Below are 7,323 nucleotides of genomic sequence, written 5' to 3' on the forward strand. Positions count from 1 at the left end.
ACTCTGTACCGCTGTGTGTGACTCTGTACCGCTGTGTGACTCTGTACCGCTGTGTGTGAATGTCTTGACTCTGCTGCCGGTCGCACATCTCGAACTGTCCATTACCAATATCAGAACATGGTACTAACCTGTCCATGACCAATATCAGAACATGGTACTAAACTGTCCATTACCAATGTCAGAACATGGTACTAACCTGTCCATTACCAATGTCAGAACATGGTACTAACCTGTCTATTACCAAATCAGAACATGGTACTAACCTGTCTATTACCAATATCAGAACATGGTACTAACCTGTCCATTACCAATGTCAGAACATGGTACTAACCTGTCCATTACCAATATCAGAACATGGTACTAACCTGTCCATTACCAATATCAGAACATTGTACTAACCTGTTCATTACCAATATCAGAACATGGTACTAAACTGTCCATTACCAATATCAGAACATGGGTACTGTCCATTACCAATATCAGAACGTGGTACTAACTAGACCATTACCAATATCAGAACATTGTACTGTCCATTACCAATATCAGAACATTGTACTGTCCATTACCAATATCAGAACATGGTACTAACCTGTCCATTACCAATATCAGAACATGGTACCAAACTGTCCATTACCAATATCAGAACATGGTACTAAACTGTCCATTACCAATATCAGAACATGGTACTAACCTGTCTATTACCAATATCAGAACATGGTACTAACCTGTCCATTACCAATATCAGAACATTGTACTGTCCATTACCAATATCAGAACATGGTACTAACCTGTCCATTACCAATATCAGAACATGGTACTGTCCATTACCAATATCAGAACATGGTACTAACCTGTCTATTACCAATATCAGAACATGGTACTAACCTGTCCATTACCAATATCAGAACATGGTACTAACCTGTCCATTACCAATATCAGAACATGGTACTAACCTGTCCATTACCAATATCAGAACATGGGTACTGTCTATTACCAATATCAGAACATGGTACTAACCTGTCCATTACCAATATCAGAACATGGTACTAACCTGTCTATTACCAATATCAGAACATGGTACTAACCTGTCCATTACCAATATCAGAACATGGGTACTAACCTGTCCATTACCAATATCAGAACATGGTACTAACCTGTCCATTACCAATATCAGAACATGGGTACTAACCTGTCCATTACCAATATCAGAACATGGTACTAACCTGTCCATTACCAATATCAGAACATGGTACTAACCTGTCCATTACCAATATCAGAACATGGGTACTAACCTGTCCATTACCAATATCAGAACATGGTACTAACCTGTCCATTACCAATCAGAACATGGGTACTAACCTGTCCATTACCAATATCAGAACATTGTACTGTCCATTACCAATATCAGAACATGGTACTAACCTGTCCATTACCAATATCAGAACATGGGTACTAACCTGTCCATTACCAATATCAGAACATGGGTACTAACCTGTCCATTACCAATATCAGAACATGGGTACTAACCTGTCCATTACCAATATCAGAACATGGTACTGTCCATTACCAATATCAGAACATGGTACTAACCTGTCCATTACCAATATAAGAACATGGGTACTAACCTGTCCATTACCAATATCAGAACATGGGTACTAACCTGTCCATTACCAATATCAGAACATTGTACTGTCCATTACCAATATCAGAACATGTTACTAACCTGTCCATTACCAATATCAGAACATGGTACTGTCCATTACCAATATCAGAACATGGGTACTAACCTGTCCATTACCAATATCAGAACAATGTACTGTCCATTATCAATATCAGAACATGTTACTAACCTGTCTATTACCAATATCAGAACATGGTACTAACCTGTCTATTACCAATATCAGAACGTGGTGCTAACCTGTCCATTACCAATATCAGAACATGGTACTAACCTGTCCATTACCAATATTAGAACATGGTACTAACCTGTCCATTACCAATATCAGAACATGGTACTAAACTGTCCATTACCAATATCAGAACATGGTACTAACCTGTCCATTACCAATATCAGAACATTGTACTGTCCATTACCAATATCAGAACATTGTATTGTCCATTACCAATATCAGAACATGGTACTGTCCATTACCAATATCAGAACATGGTACTAACCTGTCCATTACCAATATCAGAACATGGTACTAGCCTGTCCATTACCAATATCAGAACATGGTACTAACCTGTCCATTACCAATATCAGAACATGGGTACTGTCTATTACCAATATAAGAACATGGTACTAACCTGTCCATTACCAATATCAGAACATGGTACTAACCTGTCCATTACCAATATCAGAACATGGTACTAACCTGTCCATTACCAATATCAGAACATGGTACTAACCTGTCCATTACCAATATTAGAACATGGTACTAACCTGTCCATTACCAATATCAGAACATGGTACTAAACTGTCCATTACCAATATCAGAACATGGTACTAACCTGTCCATTAACAATATCAGAACATGGTACTAACCTGTCCATTACCAATATCAGAACATGGTACTAACCTGTCCATTACCAATATCAGAACATGGTACTAAACTGTCCATTACCAATATCAGAACATGGTACTAACCTGTCCATTACCAATATCAGAACATGGTACTAACCTGTCCATTACCAATATCAGAACATGGTACTGTCCATTACCAATATCAGAACATGGTACTAACCTGTCCATTACCAATATCAGAACATTGTACTGTCCATTACCAATATCAGAACATGGTACTAACCTGTCCATTACCAATATCAGAACATGGTACTAACCTGTCCATTACCAATGTCAGAACATGGTACTAACCTGTCCATTACCAATATCAGAACATGGTACTAACCTGTCCATGACCAATATCAGAACATGGTACTAACCTGTCCATTACCAATATCAGAACATGGTACTAACCTGTCCATTACCAATGTCAGAACATGGTATTAACCTGTCCATTACCAATATCAGAACATGGTACTAACCTGTCCATTACCAATATCAGAACATGGTACTAACCTGTCTATTACCAATATCAGAACATGGTACTAACCTGTCCATTACCAATATCAGAACATGGTACTAACCTGTCTATTACCAATATCAGAACATGGTACTAACCTGTCCATTACCAATATCAGAACATGGTACTAACCTGTCCATTACCAATATCAGAACATGGTACTAACCTGTCCATTACCAATCAGAACATGGGTACTAACCTGTCCATTACCAATATCAGAACATTGTACTGTCCATTACCAATATCAGAACATGGTACTAACCTGTCCATTACCAATATCAGAACATGGGTACTAACCTGTCCATTACCAATATCAGAACATGGGTACTAACCTGTCCATTACCAATATCAGAACATGGGTACTAACCTGTCCATTACCAATATCAGAACATGGTACTGTCCATTACCAATATCAGAACATGGGTACTAACCTGTCCATTACCAATATCAGAACATGGTACTAACCTGTCTATTACCAATATCAGAACGTGGTACTAACCTGTCCATTACCAATATTAGAACATGGTACTAACCTGTCCATTACCAATATCAGAACATGGTACTAAACTGTCCATTACCAATATCAGAACATGGTACTAACCTGTCCATTACCAATATCAGGACATTGTACTGTCCATTACCAATATCAGAACATTGTACTGTCCATTACCAATATCAGAACATGGTACTGTACATTACCAATATCAGAACATGGTACTAACCTGTCCATTACCAATATCAGAACATGGTACTAACCTGTCCATTACCAATATCAGAACATGGTACTAACCTGTCCATTACCAATATCAGAACATGGTACTAACCTGTCCATTACCAATATTAGAACATGGTACTAACCTGTCCATTACCAATATCAGAACATGGTACTAAACTGTCCATTACCAATATCAGAACATGGTACTAACCTGTCCATTACCAATATCAGAACATGGTACTAACCTGTCCATTACCAATATCAGAACATGGTACTAACCTGTCCATTACCAATATCAGAACATGGTACTAAACTGTCCATTACCAATATCAGAACATGGTACTAACCAGTCCATTACCAATATCAGAACATGGTACTAACCTGCCCATTACCAATATCAGAACATGGTACTGTCCATTACCAATATCAGAACATGGTACTAACCTGTCCATTACCAATATCAGAACATGGTACTAACCTGTCCATTACCAATATCAGAACATGGTACTAACCTGTCCATGACCAATATCAGAACATGGTACTAACCTGTCCATTACCAATATCAGAACATGGTACTAACCTGTCCATTACCAATATCAGAACATGGTACTAACCTGTCCATTACCAATATTAGAACATGGTACTAACCTGTCCATTACCAATATCAGAACATGGTACTAAACTGTCCATTACCAATATCAGAACATGGTACTAACCTGTCCATTACCAATATCAGAACATGGGTACTAACCTGTCCATTACCAATATCAGAACATGGGTACTAACCTGTCCATTACCAATATCAGAACATTGTACTGTCCATTACCAATATCAGAACATGTTACTAACCTGTCCATTACCAATATCAGAACATGGTACTGTCCATTACCAATATCAGAACATGGGTACTAACCTGTCCATTACCAATATCAGAACAATGTACTGTCCATTACCAATATCAGAACATGTTACTAACCTGTCTATTACCAATATCAGAACATGGTACTAACCTGTCTATTACCAATATAAGAACGTGGTACTAACCTGTCCATTACCAATATCAGAACATGGTACTAACCTGTCCATTACCAATATTAGAACATGGTACTAACCTGTCCATTACCAATATCAGAACATTGTACTGTCCATTACCAATATCAGAACATTGTACTGTCCATTACCAATATCAGAACATGGTACTGTCCATTACCAATATCAGAACATGGTACTAACCTGTCCATTACCAATATCAGAACATGGTACTAACCTGTCCATTACCAATATCAGAACATGGTACTAACCTGTCAATTACCAATATCAGAACATGGTACTAACCTGTCCATTACCAATATTAGAACATGGTACTAACCTGTCCATTACCAATATCAGAACATGGTACTAACCTGTCCATTACCAATATCAGAACATGGTACTAACCTGTCCATTACCAATATCAGAACATGGTACTAACCTGTCCATTACCAATATCAGAACATGGTACTAACCTGTCCATTAAGAATATCAGAACATGGTACTAAACTGTCCATTACCAATATCAGAACATGGTACTAACCTGTCCATTACCAATATCAGAACATGGTACTAACCTGTCCATTACCAATATCAGAACATGGTACTGTCCATTACCAATATCAGAACATGGTACTAACCTGTCCATTACCAATATCAGAACATTGTACTGCCCATTACCAATATCAGAACATGGTACTAACCTGTCCATTACCAATATCAGAACATGGTACTAACCTGTCCATTACCAATATCAGAACATGGTACTAACCTGTCCATTACCAATGTCAGAACATGGTACTAACCTGTCCATTACCAATATCAGAACATGGTACTAACCTGTCCATGACCAATATCAGAACATGGTACTAACCTGTCCATTACCAATATCAGAACATGGTACTAACCTGTCCATTACCAATATCAGAACATGGTACTAACCTGTCCATTACCAATATCAGAACATGGTACTAACCTGTCCATTACCAATATTAGAGCATGGTACTAACCTGTCCATTACCAATATCAGAACATGGTACTAAACTGTCCATTACCAATATCAGAACATGGTACTAACCTGTCCATTAACAATATCAGAACATGGTACTAACCTGTTCATTACCAATATCAGAACATGGTACTAACCTGTCCATTACCAATATCAGAACATGGTACTAAACTGTCCATTACCAATATCAGAACATGGTACTGTCCATTACCAATATAAGAACATGGTACTGTCCATTACCAATATCAGAACATGGTACTAACCTGTCCATTACCAATATCAGAACATGGTACTGTCCATTACCAATATCAGAACATTGTACTGTCCATTACCAATATCTGAACATGGTACTAACCTGTCCATTACCAATATCAGAACATGGTACTAACCTGTCCATTACCAATATCAGAACATGGTACTAACCTGTCCATTACCAATGTCAGAACATGGTTCTAACCTGTCCATTACCAATATCAGAACATGGTACTAACCTGTACATGACCAATATCAGAACATGGTACTAACCTGTCCATTACCAATATCAGAACATGGTACTAACCTGTCCATTACCAATGTCAGAACATGGTACTAAACTGTCCATTACCAATATCAGAACATGGTACTAACCTGTCCATTACCAATATCAGAACATGGTACTAACCTGTCCATTACCAATATCAGAACATGGTACTAACCTGTCCATTACCAATATCAGAACATGGTACTAACCTGTCCATTACCAATATCAGAACATGTTACTAACCTGTCCATTACCAATATCAGAACATGGTACTAACCTGTCCATTACCAATATCAGAACATGGTACTAACCTGTCCATTACCAATATCAGAACATGGTACTAACCTGTCCATTACCAATATCAGAACATGGTACTAACCTGTCCATTACCAATATCAGAACATGGTACTAACCTGTCCATTACCAATATCAGAACATGGTACTGACCTGTCTATTACCAATATCAGAACATGGTACTAACCTGTCCATTACCAATATCAGAACATGGGTACTGTCCATTACCAGTATCAGAACATGGTACTGTCCATTACCAATATCAGAACATGGTACTAACCTGTCCATTACCAATATCAGAACATTGTACTGTCCATTACCAATATCAGAACATGGTACTAACCTGTCTATTACCAATATCAGAACATGGGTACTGTCCATTACCAATATCAGAACATGGTACTAACCTGTCCATTACCAATATCAGAACATGGTACTAACCTGTCCATTACCAATATCAGAACATGGTACTAAACTGTCCATTACCAATATCAGAACATGGTACTAACCTGTCCATTACCAATATCAGAACATTGTACTGTCCATTACCAATATCAGAACATGGTACTAACCTGTCTATTACCAATATTAGAACATGGTACTAACCTGTCCATTACCAATATCAGAACACGGTACTAACCTGTCTATTACCAATATCAGAACATGGTACTGT

Source organism: Oncorhynchus clarkii, chromosome 17, assembly GCF_045791955.1.
Source record: "Oncorhynchus clarkii lewisi isolate Uvic-CL-2024 chromosome 17, UVic_Ocla_1.0, whole genome shotgun sequence".
Taxonomy (NCBI): Eukaryota; Metazoa; Chordata; class Actinopteri; order Salmoniformes; family Salmonidae; genus Oncorhynchus; species Oncorhynchus clarkii.